Source organism: Copadichromis virginalis, linkage group LG17 (assembly GCF_057382275.1).
Source record: "Copadichromis virginalis isolate Kocher_CV1m ecotype Utaka linkage group LG17, C_Virginalis_male_GT1.1, whole genome shotgun sequence".
Lineage (NCBI taxonomy): Eukaryota > Metazoa > Chordata > Actinopteri > Cichliformes > Cichlidae > Copadichromis > Copadichromis virginalis.
Window position 1 is genome coordinate 31369214 of NC_140634.1, and position 20526 is coordinate 31389739.

The 20526-nt window shown below is 40.3% G+C and overlaps 1 long non-coding RNA gene across 1 annotated transcript in view; it reads right to left on the reverse strand.

Annotated features, from left to right (window-relative positions):
* The window catches only part of LOC146689707 (uncharacterized), a 62023-nt gene extending 56289 nt beyond the window's left edge, over nt 1–5734 (reverse strand). The window contains exon 1 of the long non-coding RNA XR_014916073.1: nt 5590–5734. This is a non-coding gene — a long non-coding RNA (uncharacterized LOC146689707). The remainder of the gene's footprint in view (nt 1–5589) is intronic.
* Nucleotides 5735–20526: the final 14792 nt, after the last annotated feature.

Here is a 20526-nt window from a genome sequence, read left to right on the forward strand (position 1 = left end):
TACCTCAAAGCACATTGTGTGCTGTCGGTCCTGCGTGCTGCACCACAACATTCAATATTTAGCATTTACTGCTGCTACACTTAGCTAGATTAATGTGATGGTGTTGTGTTTATTATGTTGCTCTCTTTTTTTTTGCTTGTTTTCTCTTCTTTTTCTCTCAACAGGTGATCCAGGAGGTTTTTTTTCTTTCTCTTTCTCTTTTTAAGTGCCCTTTCTCACTGTCCCAATTCCCCTCTGTTTTTCTTTTCCTTCATCTTTCTTTCTCCCTTTCCTTTCCCCTAGTCATGTCTGTCCCGTCTGTAACAACTGAAAATAAAATAAAATAAATAATAACAACAAAGGTCGATCGAATGGACCAATACGGCAAGGCCGTGATGATCCACTTGGTAAAGTAAATCCATTGGGTATCCTTGTTGGCCTTCAGACAACAATTCTGACGGCTAAAGAACCAAATGGGACAGGCAAAAAAAAACCCTTTTTTAAAAACTGGTGGGGTTAAAAGCAGAATTGCTTTGCCCAGACATAACAATCAGACAGCAGACTAAAGGATAAGATTAAACATAGAGGTACTGGTAAAACCAAACAATATCAAAAATATCTGCAAAATGCATGAAAGCAATCAAAAAAAAAAAAACAAGATGATTAGTAAAGTACATGTTAAGTGTTAAAGTGCTAAGACTATCAAGGACCACCATTAAACCTCTTAAATATGTAAATTAGCAGCAGAGGAAGGTTCTTCTCTCTATAAAATCTCCCTTAACCACTAACATCAATGGTCAAAATGTCTAAAAGCAGTTTTTGCCACATACCTTTTACATAAGTACTGGTACTAGGCGTGGTATTGCACATAGTAAAGCTTTCCTAAGATATGAACCTCATATGAAGACATAACGTTTATAAGTTTTAGAGGTGCCTGAAAACATTCAGGCTAGCTACTGCTAGTTTCCAGTGTGTACTATATGCTAAGGAATGCTAATTGACTAACTGCAACCCGAATGTGCAAAATGTATCTACAAATTCAATCAATAATCTTTAACCAGAAAGTGTTTGTGTAGCTGGATTTGTAGTGAGCTTGGGGTGGTGGTGTGGTTAGTACTGTTGGCTTGCAGCTCGGGCCTTTGTGTCCTCCTACAGCAATGAAACGCTTGTTAGGTTAACTGGTGATTCAGTGGTCGGTAGGTGTGTATGTGAGAGTGTTTGCTCCTTCTGCCTCTGTTGGCCTTGTGATGGACTGGCGCTCTGTCCAAGGCGTACCCTGCCTCCTTCCCTATTACAGCTGGGATTGGCTCCAGTGACCCTAAGTTAAATAAACAGTTAACAGATGATCTGAAATTGACCAGTAAACAGTTTGGCAGACAGCTGTGACGTGGCAATCATAAACAGTAACTGAATTATTTTTGTAAGCCCTCACCCTAAGCGGGCAATAATTTTTAAAAATATAATGTTATTCTAACTTATTGTTACACGTCACATTAGCCTTCTGTAATATTAAATACACATAAATGGGTAAACACTAAAAACAAATAAAGAAGTTAAAAAAGAAATAAACAGCAAAGCTTTTTTACTTTTTTTTATCTGATTTCTGTCCACTTATTGCCATTAATGTATGCTATCTAATGCCAATGTAATTTTCCTATTTATTTATTCCTTCACTCCAAGCACTGTCTCCAGTGCTGCAAATCTACTCTTGCTTTGCTTGTTTGTTTGTTTGTTTGTTGGTTTTCTTTGCAGCCTAACATGATTTCTATCGAGGCTTGCTGCTGCTGGTGGTGATAAGAGTTGCTTTCCAGCCGTTTTAGCCACCGTTAGCAGTTCAGATAATGGGAATAACTGTCCTTCGCATATCTGCCTTTTCATCGGCATTTCTTATTCTGTTCTCTTGTTGGAGTGGACATCACACGGACATTACATCATCATGTTATTACACAAAAGTCTGCTCCATACAAAACCATTGTGCATAATACATTAATGTTTTTGACATAACATCATAGCAAATGTTTCTTATGCAATCTGCTGAAAGCAATAGGTATATCTGGAAGGCTGCAAACCATTTTAGTGGTTAAATTAGAACTCTTAACACTACTTGTTCTTGCTTTAAACTATTTTTTATTGTATATAAGTTTGGGGCTATTTGAGTCTGAAAGCAGATCAAATAGTTTGCCCCTAGCAGTCTATTGAAGTTTTAACAGACCGAGGAAAATATCTTTAAAAGGTCCAGTCTATAAAGCATTCTAATTTTATCACCCAAAACATCTGTAGTCCTTTTTACTTTGCAGCTCACATTTTGGACCAAAACTGTGCGAGATTCAGCTGACAGGAGCTCGTAACGACTTGGCATTCGACAGAACATGTAGCCCACAGACAGACAGAGACAAGACAGAACACTTCAGTGACCACGCTCAGATGGGTGAAATCCCCCGGTCCGACAAACTCATCCCACACGATCGATAGCTGCTGTGACAACAGCCCTTCCCGTCACAGGCTGGAGAACAAGCTGTTGTGAAGGTCTGAGAATGGGAGATAGGCCCCGGAGGGGAGAGTTGATTTACAACCCCAAGTCAAGATGGAAGCACAGTCGCCCACATACTGTAGACGGCCTTCCTGCTACATCACTCTCCCGCTCCCTGCCTGACTGCCTGCCTGCCTGCCTCTTTACTTGTCCTCCTTCCAGTGTCTATTTGCCCGCCTGCTGACAGCAGGAATGGTCTGAAGTGACATACCGGCAAGAAAAACATTTCATTGTGTTCTTTACCTTCACCTGGATTTAGTGGATGGCGAAAATCCTAAATGTCACCTTTGGCTTGTTTTAGTTATTTATTTTTTATAAACTTAGCCAGAGAGGGGGCGGGGGAAGATGTTCAGAAGGAGAATGCTGGAGAAGGACCTAATTTTAAAATGCCATGTAGCCATCGATCAGCAGGAGAAACAAAGGAATGACACTCAGGAGGTGCTGCTAGACAAATAACCACCCTGCAGTAAGAAACATGGAGGGAACATGTCACCTGCAGGCAGTGGTACACTGCACAACACAGTGGCATGTGTTGAAGCAACAGCTTTGCACAGGCAGAATGCTTTGGTCCACCACTCCAGCTACTTAGAGATGGATTTTTCATGTTATCTCAAGTAAAGAAAGGCAAAGGAGACTTTTTGGGTTCGGTTTTAGATTATATATCTCGCTTGAGTTTTAAATATATATAACATCACTGATTTTTCTGGTGATATATTAGCAGTTCTTAGATTTGGTTGTTTCTATCGTGGGAGTTGTTGTAGGAGTTTAATGTTCTGCTCATTGAAATTCAAGTTAAAGTATTGACGGCTTTGGCAACACGAGCGTTTTACCCATTCTAGGGGAGGTTTGTCGTCAACCTCTTCAGCAGTCGTCCACCTATTCTAGCATGGTTTAAACCCCAAAGCATTTCCGATGTACATTTGGACCCCCCACTCGCTCCCCCACCCTCTTCTTGTTTTGTTTTTTTTTTCTTTTAAAAAAAAAAACACTTTTCTGGATGCTGTTGAGCAAGGGAAGATACCCTGCCTCCCTCTCTCTCCCTCCTGAGCGGTATCAATATTCATGGGTCTGCCGGGTGCGTTTGTGCGATGGCTTTCTCATTAGCCTTTGATCCCCTTGCGCGAGGCCTGCCGGAGCGTTGCGGCGCCTACAACAGAGCAGCGTTTGAAGTGTAGAGAGAACAGCTGCTTGCATTGATCTCCATATACTTTCTTTGCCATCCACAAGCACGTCCACACATATGCAGATGCTGCCCACGGGCACATGAATACATGCATCTACTGTAGGACTACACTTGCAAGAGCGCGGATAGATGGAGCTGACAGCAATCGATAAGAAAATCAATCGTGAAAGTTGATAAGCCTTTTAAGCTCAGCGTCTTTGAGTTTTAACAGTCAACACAAACCGAGTTATCACCTTGGGTTGTGGAAACTTTAATGCCCATTTTTCAATATTTTATTTCCCACTGTTTAGACCAAAAGATTAATAGATTAAGTCAGAAAGAAATTACCAAGTTATAAACATGAGCAAATTAAAATTTTATTTATTTAGTGGGAAACGCTCCTATTTAAGGCTTATCAACAGGTATTATGCAACGCACACTCTATCTTCTCATAGAGGACAAAAGTGTTATTTTAAAACTGAGCTGACATGACGCAGAGAACATTATGATGCTCATTGAAAATTAATAATGAGGTACTTCTTCTAACAAAATAGGGATTCTAAGCCGCTAAATTATACAGCAAGCTGGAGCACAGCAGCACAAAGCTTGGGGAATAGCTCTTATTTGCTACTGCGAGGCTGGGTAAATTATGATGATTACAGAATTATTTGCTAAAGCCAGGAATGCTTTGTTGGGAAAAAAGAAATGTACACACACAAATAATCAACTGGGGCTCTATTTTAAAGCATAATCCACCTTCTGGCTGTGAAATAGCATCAGCATTTTGCAGCCGAAAATAAATGACATCATCCCACATTAAGCCCTTTAGCACAATTTCTGCCATATCACAATGTCAAAAACACAGGCTCATGTCACAGGCTGTGTGGTCCATGATGAATCTTCAAACTACCACCCACCCCTCTTTTTTTGTTGTTTGACTTCTTTTTTGTTCCCTTTTGTTCATTAATGTGAAAACATGTTCTCCTGTACAGCCAGGAAGGACAAGGTCCAGCTACTATGACATCATAACATCTGCACAAAGACAATCCCTGCGCTATTGCACTCAATAACTCTCCCCTCTCCTCTGGTATCCGCTGCATAAAAAGCACAGTAAAAGATTAAGACTGGGAGCTCGTCTGGGCTATTGCTCCACTGGGAACGGGTCAGCAGATCAATACAGCCAATGTGTCTGATAACATTAGACCACCCTTAATGGCACTAATGAAGAGAGAGTTAGGTCAGGGAAAGAGTTACAGCAAAGATGGGTTCATTAGATACGATGTAGTTTTGCCACTTTGGGGTTTTTTTTTTTGCACTTTGAATTTTGTTGTTACTTTTTAGCACAAATCAAACATGGCATTATATTAATTAAGTGTGAAAAATGATCAGCGTGACTCTTTTAAACCAATAAAGATTAACGCCTATCAAAAGAATAGCATTTAAAGCAAGCTTCACAAGAAATAGAGCCAACAAGCCTTTCCCCCCAGTTTTTGCTCAGTTGTGTGCCAGTAGAAAGAAGAAAAGATGAAAGCATACGCACCATCAGAGTCAAGTTTCTAAACTAACCAACTCTTGTCGGTGTCCTTTGTGACAATAGGTCACAGTGTGCCGAGAAGGACTCTGATTGAAGGGAGTGTTATCAGTGTTCAAACGTCAAGAGAAACTACATCTCAGCAGACTTGCCTCTGACATTATAATAAATCACACCCCATTGTGCTCCATGTAGTCTCACTCACACACAGGCACACACATAGACACATATAAAGAGAGAGAGAGCAACCTGCTGCTGAAAAAGCCTTGTACTTGGCAGGATCTCTGCACACACACACACACACACACTACTTAACATCACCAGTGCCAGTTTTGATAAAGATGAAAGGAGGTGATGCACAAAAGGAGGCAGTGAGAGGCAACGTACCTCACAACAGATGTCTCGGTTTTAACTTCAGGAGCTGCAGGAGACGCGCCGGTGAGGCGGGACTGTCGACTTCTCTCTGTCTTCTCCCTCTCTGTCTTCTCTGGGATGGAGGCTCAGGAGGAGAGCTGCTCCTTCGCTGCCTCCTCCCTGCCTCTGGCTCACTCTGCTACTGTCTCAACCCCTCTCACTATCATACCTCCCCTCCCTCCCGCCCATGCGGCTGCCCCCACCCCATCCTTTTCCCCCTCCTCTTTCAACTCCTCCCCTTTTCTAACCTGCTCCTTTCTGTCTTTCCTTTCTCCTACACCACCCTCAAACTCAAGGGTGACAAAAGAAATCAAGGCTTTTATCATTACTTTCAGCTTTGCTGCAAAGTATGTTGCCTTGGAACTGAAATTGCATCCAAAACTCATCGGCTAAGGTGAGTTTTCTGTACTCCAAGGTTAAGAAAATCCAATTTCTGAAACTCATGAGGCTGATTTTAACAATCTGATTATTTAAGAACGGACTAATGCTTAAAACTAACTAATAAAAATGTTTTTAAAAAAGGCACTATGGTTCCCCTGAATCAAACTTTACACAATTTTAAAAAACTATCCAGTCAATCAAATATATTTAATTTGCAGTATTCACCAAAGAAAGGATAGATTTCAGGAACAACATTTTTCATTCATTTTCTGCCCATCAACATATCTTTTAATCAATTCAACTCCATATTTTATTGATGCTCCAGTGTAACATTGGTGAATGACTTTATCATTTATTGATCGGTATCTTTTTAATAAGGGAAATCAATCCCAGAAGAGACAGGGGAGGATTAAAAATTGGTTGAGGGGATATTTAAGGATTCGAGAATGTCTGACTGTGAAGAGAAACTGCTAAAGTAGTGGACTGAAATAAGAAAGGTTGGTACTTATTGCACAAAGAATTTAAAAAAATCCAACAAAGATTTGCATCTGGATTTTCCACATCAAAAATACAAAGAATCATTTGCTCCCTGCTTTTTATTTGAATATCTGCATCTGAAGACCACTCCTGGATTCCTCAGCACCGACCAGTTCTTAGTCTTTTTTGTCTCCTTTTCCCCTCTCTCACATCGACAGCCCTTCGCTGCCTCGGCCCCTGTTTCCATAGTGACACTTTCCCCGACTCTGGCTCGACATAATCAAGTGAACGGGATGGGGGTGGAGGTGGGGGCTGGGGGTGAGAGAGGGAACTGTGAGCAGGGTGCGGGCGTGAGAGGTTGAAGTAATGGCCAAGATGAAAAAGATTGGAAAAAAGAACATCCCCAAAAAACTGGCAAATAGCGAGAGAGATAAAGGAGCAAATAATGAATTAAGAGAATGTCAATAAAGAGAGTTTGTCAATGGCAAACAGTGTCTTTGCCTCGAGTCCATCTCCGCCTGATGTTGGGTTCTGATCAGGTGCTTTGCAAAGCCTTGGCATATGGCTAAAATAATTATCATGCTCATCAAACATCTAGATGGCCACTTGTTCTCTGTCACAATGCTCCCACCAGAGCAGAAATGAATTATGGGAGGGTTGATCCATCTGAATTTTAATGGGAGAGGTGCTCAGCAGGGGTTTACCGCATGATGCCAGGGAGAGATAGTGTGAACCCACTTGAATGTCAGAATAAAATTATGTACACCATGCAGACTAAATGTGAGAAAACTAAACTAGAGTTTTAGCCATGCTATCGATGTAGTATAGCACATCGTGGCACATCAATATTTTTGCTGGCTTTTTTGGACATTTGTGTCGCTGTAACGACAAATCTGGTTTGGTTATCCACTAACTTTTCCCGTTGCTCAAAAATGAAGTTAACATTTCTGGTTTGCAGTGAAATGTGTCAGCAAGATGGACTGCCATGAAATGTTGTGCAGACTGGACGAAAATATCCAAGTTTCTACTGGATCACAGACTTAATATAAATATAGATGCTGAGTCACTACTTTCTGTGACTGTGCAAAAGTTAAGGGAGAATTTTGTAGAAACAGGTCATACTTTTCTCGGTCATTTGCAACTGGAGCATTGGTGAAGTAAGCCCATTAGGGCTGCCATGATGACTGGTGTTTTTAGGCCTCTAGTCAAAAATGCTGCCCCTTGTCACCTCTGAATTTTTCAACTGGGCATGACAAGCCTCTGATTGAGGAGACTGTATGCTCATACGGGGACCAGGCCCTAAAGTGTACCCTGATGCTATTGACTTTTTTCTCTAAATGGGACCATTATTTACAAAATAGACTTAACTCTGTTTAAAATAAATTTCTGGCTCTCACTGGGTGAAATCAGGTGCTGTAGGCCTGGCTGGGGCTTTCTCAGTCCTTTTCCCAGTCACCGTCATCAAACTAGCGACCACTCACAACTGGTCAGGGAATATATATTCATCCTCATGGTTGTGATAGTTGTGGGCTCATCTCTAGGCCTTATTCACTTAATCCTATATTGTCACCATGGTTGTCACACATCCACAATGGGGGACAAGTTAACATTACATAGTTAGTCTGCAAAACCTCAGCAGACATCTACATCATTCCAATCAGAGCTTTTTAGGCGAACCAGGAATCACCCCCTGCTGGCCAATACAAAGAATGCACATTTAAGTCACTTGCACATTGCCTGCAAATTTCTGGAGACTGGATGGTGTAGAAAGGTGTACGTTAATGTTTAACTGTGCTTTATGTTTTAGATTGTAAAACAAATGCAGCCACTGTCACTTTGCGTTTTGAAGCCTTAATGTTCGTGTTTCTAGTGCCTCCCATTTTGGTTTTGTGGAGCCAGAAGTGACCTTACATGGAAAAAAGAGTGGCAGGATAATTTATCAGCTAGCGCTAACAGGCATGGTCAGCAAGCTGCATTCATGAACTCCATGAGGACCAAAGCCAGAGACACATATATGCTAATTAGTCCTCGGTAACAGACCAGTAAAATACAAGAAAGAGAAAAAAAAATCAGAAAACCATGAACAACTTTTCTATTTTGTTAAGGATGTCTAATCGCTGTAGTCTGGTGTCTTTCTGATCCTGTCTGATTTTTGCTTAGATGGGCTGTACCACTCAGGTGTTACTTTCAGAAGGACCAGCACCTCAAACGCTGAGGAGTTTAATGACTCCAGCTGCCTGTTTCAGGACACCTGTCAATCAGAGGGCCACACTCTTAACTATATTATCCAATTAAAAAAAAAAGAATTTGTAATTAAAGTTGTTTTTTGTTTTTTTTACCATGCTGTAAACACATTTTTTTTATAAGTAATGTTAAAACTGTTAAAACTGGACTTCACTGGAATAACAGTGCTTTTAGATTCAGCTTTAAGTGGCCACTGTAAGATCCGCAATTTTTGCCAGTTCCACATCATTTTTTACCCTGGATGTTGCAGCTTGGCCCCAACTGCTAATATAAAAGGGGAGTAGTTTATTACCTATCAGTAATAAAACAGAGACGCATCCTTATTAAAACACACAGCTTCCACTGTCTTCTTTACTGTGATTCTGCTCATTGCAGGGACAAATGCTTAACAAATCTGTGCAAATAGCACAAATACACAAGTATATGTGTGCTATAATTACTATTGTTTACTTTACAAACATCAGTGAATGTCCCCAAGAGGGATAAGAGAAGATTGTGTCGCTGCAGATTGTCATTTTGCAGGATTAATAACAATTGAAAGGGATTACTGTCAACTGCCATCCTTCCTGTGTGATCAAGGAGCAGAAGCAATATGGCTTGTGAATCTTCTAATTCTCTATCGATCCCCGAGCTGCTGTGTTAATGCCTGCCTCCCCCCACGACGAAGGTCAGGTGGCAGGGTCAGCCACTCATGGACCCAGAACAGATTTAGAGCTGTGATTAAAAGGACACTTCTGCTGGCAGGATGCTAAGGGTCACGGAGATCAAAGGTGAAACTTTATAGCTTACATGATGCTTTTTTTTTTACAGCACAGTTTTTCTGCTGCTGTTTTCCTCAAGGGAAACCAGCACTTTGAACACAAAAAGAAAATAAATTACACTTTATTACTGGTTTGAAAAGCAGAGCTGGTTATTATGCTACCACTTTGGAGCATATCGTCCTTTAACAAACAGCCAACCAGAAATTAAAAAAAAAAGAAGAGAAAACCCCCTTTTTTTCTCACCCTTTTGTAAAAATAAATTACATGTTTATCCACACTTTCATTTAGAAAGCATAACTGTGAGTGTGTCGGCAGAAAAAACAAAAGGGAAAATTCCTGGGGTATGTTGGTAATATCTTGCTTGTTGACAATTACCTCATAGGGTATAGATAATATTAGCTAATGTTAAGCCAGATACCTGAATTCACAACCATTTATAACAAGTCTTTGTTTCATTACTGTTTGGATTATTATCAAGAATCTTTATGACGATATAATGAAAACAATACGTTTTTCCTTTAAAACAAACTCTTTGTTATTAAGCATATTCAAAGTTCCCTTGAGAGTAGAGGGCTTAAGCATTTGTTGATAGCATATTTATTTTAAGAATAAGTAGTTTATGATCTGAGGGTGCTATATACGTTCACTGACCACTTAATCAGGTATGCCTGTTAACTGCTTGTTAACACAAATATCTAATTAGCCAATCATATGGCAGCAGCTCGGTGGAAATACATATGTAGACATGTTCCACATGGCGATTGTGGCTCAAGAGTTGGGAGTTCGCCTTGTAATCAGAAGGTTGCCGGTTTGAGCCCCAGCTTGGACAGTCTCGGTCGTTGTGTCCTTGGGTAAGACACTTCACCTGTTGCCTACTGGTGGTGGCGCCAGTGTCCGGCAGCCTCGCCTCTGTCAGTGCGCCCCAGGGTGGCTGTGGCTACAATGTAGCTTGCCATCACCAGTGTGTGAATGTGTGTGTGAATGGGTGGATGACTGGATATGTAAAGCGCTTTGGGGTCCTTAGGGACTAGTAAAGCGCTATACAAATACAGGCCATTTACCAGGCCATTTTACTGAAGTTCTAAAGCATCCGAATGGGGAAGATAGGTGATTCAAGTCACTTTGAATGTTCTGTTCCACTCCTTTATAACGAAGAACAGGAAACTGAGGCAACATCAAAATTTGGAAAAATGTTGCTTTATTTGGATGGTAAGGTCAGAATTTGGCATGAACAACATAAAAGCATGACTCCATCTTGCTTTGTATCAGTTGTTCAATGGTAGTAGTGAGTGGCTCCCCCTTCTGTCCATGAAGCCAGGTAACACACACCAATTAGTTAAACTGCAGGAATGTCTTAAAGACATAAAGACCTGGATGGCCGCTAACTTTCTGCTTCTTAATTCAGATAAAACTGAGGTTATTGTACTCGGCCCTGAAAATCTTAGAAATATGGTATCTAACCAGATTCTTACTCTAGATGGCATTACCTTGGCCTCCAGTAACGCTGTGAGGAACCTTGGAGTCATTTTTGACCAAGACATGTCCTTCAATGCACATATTAAACAAGTATGTGAGACTGCTTTCTTCCATTTGCGCAACATCTCTAAAATTAGAAATATCCTGTCTCAGAGTGATGCTGAAAAACTAGATCATGCATTTATTACTTCTAGGCTGGACGACTGTAATTCATTATTATCAGGAAGTCCTAAAAACCCTAAAGCCTTCAGCTAATCCAAAATGCTGCAGCAAGAGTACTAACAGGGACTAGAATGAGAGAGCATATTTCTCCCGTTTTGGCTTCCCTTCATTGGCTTCCTGTTAAATCTATAATTGAATTCAAAATCCTGCTCCTCACATACAAGGTGTTAAATAATCAGGCCCCATCTTATCTTAATGACCTTGTAGTACCATATCACCCTATTAGAGCACTTTGCTCTCGCACTGCAGGCCTACTTGTTGTTCCTAGAGTATTTAAAAGTAGAATGGGAGGGAGAGCCTTCAGTTTTCAGGCCCCTCCTCTGTGGAACCAGCTTCCAGTTTGGATTCAGGAGACAGACACTAGCTCTACTTTCAAGATTAGGCTTAAAACTTTCCTCTTTGGTAAAGCATATATTTAGGGCTGGACCAGGTGACCCTGAATCCTCCCTTAGTTATGCTGCAATAGATGTTGGCTGCCGGAGGATTTCCATGATGCATTGAGTTTTTCCTTTCCAGTCACCTTTCTCACTCACTATGTATTAACAGACCTCTCTGCATTGAATCATATCTGTTATTAACCTCTGTCTCTCTTCCACAGCATGTTTTTATCCTGTTTTCCTTCTCTCACCCCAACCGGTCGTAGCAGATGGCCCCGCCCCTCCCTGAGTCTGGTTCTGCCAGAGGTTTTCTTCCTGTTAAAAGGGAGTTTTTCCTTCCCACTGTCGCCAAAGTGCTTGCTCATAGGGGGTCATATGATTGTTGGGTTTTTCTCTGTATCTATTATTGTACGATCTACTGTACAATATAAAGCACCTTGTGGCGTCTGCTGTTGTGATGTGGCGCTATATAAATAAAACTGAATTGAATTGGCGCACTAGTCTGGGGGAGATTTTCTTGGTACAGTGGAGCCATTAGTACCAAATGAGCATGCCATAGCCCACCTGGGTATTGGCCATCCCTTTATAACCACAGGGTACCCATATTCTGATGGCTGTTTCCAGAAGAATAACTCACCATGTCAAAAAGCTGGTGAGTTATGCAGCTTTTTGCAGATCATTTCACACTGGTGTCTTGAACATGGCAGTGAGTTCGCTGTACTCAAATTGCTTCCAGTCGAGATCTCAATCCAACAGAGCACCTTTGGGAGGCGGTGGGACAGGAAATTCACATTATAGTTGCTGCCACCAAATCTGCATCAAGTGTTTGATGCTGTCATGTCAATATGGACCAAAATCTCAGAGGAATGTTTCCAACACCTTGTTAAATCTATGACATGAAGAATTAAGGCAGCTCTCAAGGTACTAGGGGTCCAGCCTGTTAGTAACAAGGTGTAAATAAGAATGTGGCTACTGAATGTATCAGATATGTTTGGTTTCTTTTAAATCAGGACACTTTTTATTTTAATGGCTGGTGGAGAAAGTTCAAAAACATGTAACACAAAGTTAGAGTTTGATTTCTATTAATTGGCAGCAACGTTTTAATAATGTATTTGGTATATATATATATATGTATATATATATATATATATATATATATATATATATATATATGTGTGTGTGTGTGTGTGTGTGTGTGTGTGCTCTATACCAAAAAGGCTGAGACGGAGCTGAAAATGAAGTGTTTATGTAAATGTTTAGGCCTCCCTATTGGAGCTAAATGCCCATTCAGTCTTACTTCGGCTGTCTTGTTGTTGTCACCTTTACATATTTGTAAAAAGAAAATTGCAAACCCACTTACTGTGAAAAAAAAATTATCTGTTGGGCTTTCCCCTAACGACCATGTTGGCAACATCCGTATCATCTAATTTGGTGATACCTCTGCCTCTAAGAGTGCTACCTGGCCAAGCACAAAGTTGTCGGAAAGATTTATGTCTCTCTAACTCTAAATTCCAATCTCAGCCTGTTAGTTATCCCCGGCTTTAGTTTAGTTGGCAGAATGATTGACAGCCGGCTGATTGGGGAGCTGCGGATTTCTGTGCCCTCAAGTCAGATTCTGGGGGGATTCAACCAATTACTGCTCAAGGGCATCAAGACAAGGTGCAGAGGGTTGACGCCAGTGCAGGTTCTACTCTAACCTCTAATGGCGTTTGTGCACGCCAGAGGGTACAGTAGGATGCAGAGAAATGTAGCAGCAGATATTACGGTAACACAATGAGACCTGGCAGGTTATGTTTCTTGTAATTGGAAGAAAGAAATTGTTTCAAGGTTTCTTTCCCAGGCTTTAGAAACAAAGAGGCAAGAGGTGAACGATGAGCATGTGTCATTGTTGTTTAATATACAGTGTGCACTGTATCTGCTGGAAGCAAGCAATGAGCAAATGCATGCAAATTTGCAAATTCTTAATCATTTCCTTGTAATTTCAATGTAAATTGTCCAGGGGGTACCCCGCCTTTCTTCCTCATCCAACCTTGAATTGGATAAGCAGAGAAAGATGGATGGATGGTTGGAATATGGGCATAGAGCCGTTTTCAGTTGCTTTTTGGTTGGATTTAGGTTTAATGTGGTTTGGTTTAGCAAAATCTCTTGGTTTAAACTGAAATGCATCCTTTCCCACCAACAACTTTAAACATGCAAAAAGCTTCACCTTCTTTTTCTTTATCACCAGGGTGACACTCCATTATACCCACCCACTCCAACCAACTCATCCTAATATATGCTCCTGAAAAGGAGGCACCAGTTTTATATGCCATTTTTTGCACAACTGCAAGAGATCACCAGTATCACTATTGCACATACACTGTGCAATGACTTAAAGACTCTTAATATGCAAGCAATTAATTGGAGGTTAGGTAGCTGAGTAGTCACTGTCCCCAACATCCAAGTAAAGTTCTTTGAAGGAAACTTGATTGGGAAAGTTCAAAAGAATCTCAGATATTGCATTACTAATATGTCAGTATGGGAATTTTATAGCAAAATATAAAGACTGTCCTCACTCAGCTAAAATGTTAAATCCCATCTTTAGGAAATTTATGAATCTGTTATAAAAAGCTACAGCAAAACAGTATAAATATAGAGCATCTATATTATATTAACACCTCTGGAGCAACTATTTAATGGCAGTGTGGACTTCTATGTTCTATTAAAAGGTGTAACTCAGCTTGTGCCAACTTGAGTTATTAGAGCATCTGTCTTTACACCCAGTTAGTACATTTGGCTTTCATGCTGGAGATTTACAATTAAGAATTAACTGCAACAGAAAAGTAAAAAAAAACAAACATAAATAAAATCAATAAAAATAGTTTTACGAAGGATTCACGTTGATTTAAAGCGACCACAGTAACAAAATGTCACTGAATATGTGACAGAGACTGAAAATGTTCATTCTTTGATATCATCGCGTATTAGAGATGCCGTGGTCTGCTGCTGCATAGGGTGTGTGCACACATGTGTGTGAAAAATGGAGCACAGAGGGAGAGCAGACACCAACTTGTAAATGATGTCTTTCATCTCTTGACTTCAGATGTGGCTGTCATCCACTTCCATTATACGGCAGGATGAAGTGGGACACACACGACAGACTGTAAGACTGGAGTGTGAGAACAAAGGAAGCTGAGACGTGTGTGCATATGTACACACACACACACACCTTCTTGGTTTGGTTATGCGCGTCATAATCACAGATACTGGAAGGAATTCTTCTTCTTACTTGAACTTGCAATAGAAGATTTCAGAGCAGATAATCTCAGGGATGTCTAGGTGTGGAAAATGAATGAGCAATACTCTCAACACCCTCGGCAAACACCACTGTGGTGCCCTTGAGGAAGCCACTTAAACCCCAAATCGCTCCAGTGGAGCTGCTCTTTGGCCAGCAGCAGCAGACTGTGGCTGCACTGAGTGAATGTCTGCATGAAGTTGAAGAAGGCTGAAAAGGAGCCAGCGAAAACCCTCCTAGGATATATATATATATATATATTATAAGGAATCTCAATTGGGGCATTACTCAGAAATGGCAATTCATTCAAGGCAAAGCCACAAGGTGTAAAATAAAAGTCCCTCTGGGAAATTAAAGTCTGATAAAACAGGACATTCCCATATTACAGTAATACAGCCATCTGTGTTCACCTTAGGTATCCCGGATCTCTGGGAAATTCCTTTCACTCTGTGCTATCTGAATATTTTCAGCGGTGGCTTGGACAGCTGTCAGCAGGAACCACCTGGAAACTAGTGTCTTGAAAATCCAATTTACAAGAAAATTTCCATTTGACTGAGTAAATGGCTGCTCTACAGGTGGAAAAATACAGCACAGTATATCCAAATACAACATTTAACATTGAGTTTTTCCTTTCCAGTCACCTTTCTCACTCACTATGTGTTAATAGACCTCTCTGCATTTAATCATATCTGTTATTAACCTCTGTCTCTCTTCCACAGCATGTCTTTATCCTGTCTTCCTTCTCTCACCACAACCGGTCGCAGCAGATGGCCCCCCCCCCTCCCTGAGCCTGGTTCCGCTGGAGGTTTCTTCCTGTTAAAAGGAAGTTTTTCCTTCTCACTGTCACCAAAGTGCTTGCTCATAGGGGGTCATATAATCGTTGGGTTTTTCTCTGTATCTATTATTGTACGATCTACTATACAATATAAAGCACCTTGAGGCGACTGCTGTTGTGATTTGGTGCTATATAAATACAATTGAATTGAATTGAATTGAACAAATGTAATAAGTGCTCAGAGCGCATGCTGGCAATGTCTTTGATACTTTACCAAGCGTGTGAACTCCTATAATAACAGTCTGACATTTCTCTTCTGATATGTCAGGTCATTGTAGAGATATGTTCCCAAAGACACACATATAATACCTAAAATCAGCACACACAAAAAAAACAAAAGTGCAAGAATGACATTGAAAAGCTGACATATTTCCATAATTTTGAAATATGCTTTTCGATTAGAAATGATTCAAATTAAGTAAAGAATTAAAAATGTATCCACATAAGAGAGATTACTTATATAAATAAAAAGAACAGGAAGGAACTTCAGTTAGTTATTAATAATTTCAAATACTTATATTAGCAAAACATTATATTCAAATTCGTAAATTAAAGAATTAGTGACATTAGAGCTCACCTATAGTACCTGGGTCAAAGTCCAGCAAATCTGTCATGGATAGTATTGGTTAATAATAATACTAAGCTTCATGAAGCTTATAATAATAAGCTTCATGATATACTACACTACCTCTTGGTTAACACATTGTCATGGCATAAAAAGTTTCTGGTTTGATTAACATGCTTTGGATGGTTCATGGGTGTAGAAACTACTAGTTGTCTCAAAATAACCAAGATATAACAGATCTGGGTTTATAAGTACTTTAGAAATGCCTTAAAGCCCCTTAATCCAATAATTCAATGGATAATAAGTTGATAGATTCATCTCTTTTACTCTTTTTCTTTAGGAACAGATGAGCGTCCGGTGATCTAATGTGACATTCCGACTAGTTATTTTTTTAAATGGATGAGAAGTTTTGGTGGGGGGGGGGCTTTTTCTGGGTGTTTGTTCAGCTTTGTTTGATAAAAGAAAAATCCTATTTCCTAAGGCAGTCTCTTATTCTGGTTTAATCTGAGCTGAAAACACAATTAGATAAACCAAAATACTTACAATTTACAGAGCATCAGGGCGACAGTGTTAAATAAGTTTCGTAGACATGAGCTTGAGGAAAGAGACAGAGGAGAAGGGGGGCTGCAAAACTGATCTTAATGAGAGCTGCAGAAGAGGATAAGCAGCACTCTTCACCTTACATACCAAGACCCTGGCTGCTGAGACGGCTTCATTAAGCCCACCAGACTATGGACTGTCACTCTTGAAAACGGCCAAGGCGGCTAAAGGAATGGGAAACAACAACACAGTAATAACGTTGACATTTACAATAGGCGTTGGATATCATATCCAATTTCTCCCTGCACACCCTTAATTCCTTTTTAATTGCTTTTCCGTGTTGGTTCCGGGATAAGGCTGTCTCTCTTCATTTGTGAAAGTTGAGAGATGGGGACAGTGGTGTGTATATGAACAGCTGATGATGGTGTGGTGGCGTGCATGTGTGTGCAGTAGTGGGTGAGGGGCTGGGGTATCAGATGCTAAAGCGGGGCTGTTGCAGAGAAAGCTGAGATAATTGCGAGCGGTTTCAAACAAATCAAATACTGTTTAAAAGAGTTTTGATTTAACGCTCCAAATCTAACTCTGTAAAAACGTAAGAATTAAACGATTATCATACAGTCTGCATGATTAATTATCAGGCAGCATGCTACTGAACACTCATCCTTAAAGGATGAATTATGGTGCTAAGGAGAACCAAGAGCCAAATACTTCTTATATTCATAGTATACTCCCAGAACAGAGCCCACAGGACCGTTAATAACCTGCATAAATCAATATAATTTGACCAGAAAGTAAGTCTGGATCTAGCAGTGAATTTAAAGTGGTTGAACCCTGCACTTCAAGGAATAGTTCAACATTTTGGGAAACGTGCATTTTCGATTCATACAGCAGGCTCCATGCCACTTTCGTGTTTGTACATTATGAAGCTGGAAGCAGTGGACAGTTAGCTCATATCCACAAACACTGGAGGGAGACAGCTAGCCTGGCTCTGCCCGAGCCAAGTGGAGCAAAGTGTTTGTCAACCAGCAGCTCCACGACTCAACAATAAAACCAGCTTATTTTATGTGTCAAAAATAAATAAATACATAAAGCAAACCAACAAATTAAAAAAAATAAATAAAAATGATGTAGTTTTTTGTGTGATTATCATTTGAAAGTGCGTCTGGCTTTGTCTAGTATGTAAATCTAAACAAGGTGTTATTTACGGTGCTTATGGGAGAGGTTTAAATCTTCTGTTTCAGCAACAAATGCATTTCCCCCCAAAACCTATAATAATAATAATAATAATAATGTTTTTTTTAAAAAAAAATCATTCTAATAATTTGGCGGACATAGTGTAGTGTTATAACAAAGTTCCATAAAACCACAACTTGTTTTTGACAAGAGAAACACAGGTTAACTGTTAGCAGTGAACTTCTTCTTGTACATCCTCACATTTTCTGCACACATATCCGATTTTTCCACCAAAGTTAGGTACCCAATTCCACCAAAAAGTGCCTGCAAAGCTCCAGCAAAGGATTGAAACCATCAAAATTTGGAAGTGCATTTTCCCTTGGACAAAACCTAACAGGAAGCATAGTATGAACAAAGCGTCCGTTTTACTTTATGTTCTTTTAAACACTGAACAGTAAACAACATCAATCAAGCATCAGGTCCATCACGCTGCTGAGTGACTGACGGCACAGCCCACTGCACCACATAACTTGGCAACCCTGGAGTTACTTTTATCCAGCAGAGTGTGTGGTGGTTAATCAAAGCCCATAATTTCCATAATTCATGGATGCCCATCTGTTTGCCACCTACTCCCATGCCCAGTGCAGAATAAACAAATTCAGGAGCGGGGCCAGGGGGCTATTTAATGACAGCATCAGCCGTGGCTTGTGCAAATATCCACACATACACACACGGCAGGGAACGCGCGCTCGCCACGCGCACACGCAGCATAGCCTAATCAATCTTCCGGCATGAACTATAATTTATTCTCAACACAACTGTTCAATCTATCTAAGGTGTGATATCTGCATTGTAATTTACAAAGTGAGGTTAAATAATTAGGCTTCACCAGACTACCACTCATCCCATTCACACTGTGCCTTTACAACGTTCTCTCGCAACCGATCTCCGCCCAGACGATTTCTCACAGAAGTCTTGTCATAGTTCGTCACTGTGCAGAGTTTCTTCTGATAAAACACTTGATGTTATTGCAACCCTGTGGAGAGCTCTGCTTTTGAATCCAGAGAGCTCAAGATAGAGAAATACGTCGACGTGGGAGGAGGATTTGTTGTGTGATTTAGAGATAAATACCCCTCTAAGCTGACATGTTAGTGGTAATAAAGCCTAAATCTGACTATATCTGACTATAACTGACTGGGATGATTCAACTTTTCTTATTTTACAACATTTTGTAGAGTGTAATCAGTTTTTTATATTCACTGAGTAGCACTAATAACAAGGTAACATAACATACAAACAGTGGTGTTGTTAGGATAAAACAATGCACCTATTTATATGCTCACTGGCCAGTTTATTAGGTACACCTTCCTAGTACTTAGCAAGGTGTAACCTTTGATCAACTGTACTGCAGCTTAACTCAAGATTCATCCGACCAGGAAATGTTTTTCCAGTCTTCTGTTCACCAATTTTGCCAACCCACTGTGGTCTTCTGCTGCCTTGGCCCATCTGCTTCAAGGTGTCATGTGTTATGCATTAAGAGATGCTCTTCTGCATACCTTGATTGTAAGGAACAGTTATTTGAGTTGCTGTTGCCTTCTTGTCAGGTCTAGCATCAACAAAACATCTTATTTCATTGTTATCAGACCATTACCTTCTTTGTAAACCTGAGATGTTGTTGTTTCTGCAGTTTCTGAAATACTTAGATCAGCCTGTGTGGCACCAACAACTGTGCCACATTCAAAGTCACTTAAATCACCTTATTTTCCCCCATTCTCATGCTCATGTTGAACTTCAGGAGGTCTTCTTAACCATGTCTACATGTCTAAATGCACACTGAGCCATGATGTTTGCTGATTACATATTTGCATTAAGAAGCAGTTTAGCAGGTATAGCTAATGCTGTGGCCGGTGAGTGTATGTTTGAGGTATATAGGTTGCAAAATTAAGTCATCTTTGATAATCCCTTTAAATGAAGTGTAGGTTTCCGTTAGCACTTACCTTGCACAAAATGTTTACACTGGAGTTTGTGAGCTGCAATCTAAACTCTAATCCCATTTTCTCCTCAAGCGTCCATTAAAAATCACTCACACTAAACATGTTCTAAAAATAGTTTTAACTGAAGAAGATGGTCGTGTTTTAATGGCTGGAGGCTTAGCTGGTGCCTGCGTGCTCAGGGCTGCTGTCATTTACTTATGAGATTTATTCCCTAATGATATATACAGTATGGCACAGTAAAAATAGCAAACTGGTGAATGTAATGATGGTACCTGATAAACAATAGGAGACAAGTGGGGTTTAGAAGTAATCAGGTCAGATAAAGTTAACAGCATTTAAGGCTACAAATCTTCAAGTATCTTCTGGTGTGAGAAGGTCACCAATGTAATCAGAGCCCCTCTGACCCAGCTGTTGAGCTCCATTTGAAGTATTAAAGTTATATTACAGTGGTGAGAGCGGGAGAAAGGACTTCTGCTAAAAACACCTGGTGCGATAACCCAAGTTTGCTAACTTTGTAAAGTATCAAAAGTATGCCTCCAAAGTTGAAAACAACCCTTTGAAATTGGGTCCTTTTGGAGAAACTTTTATTCC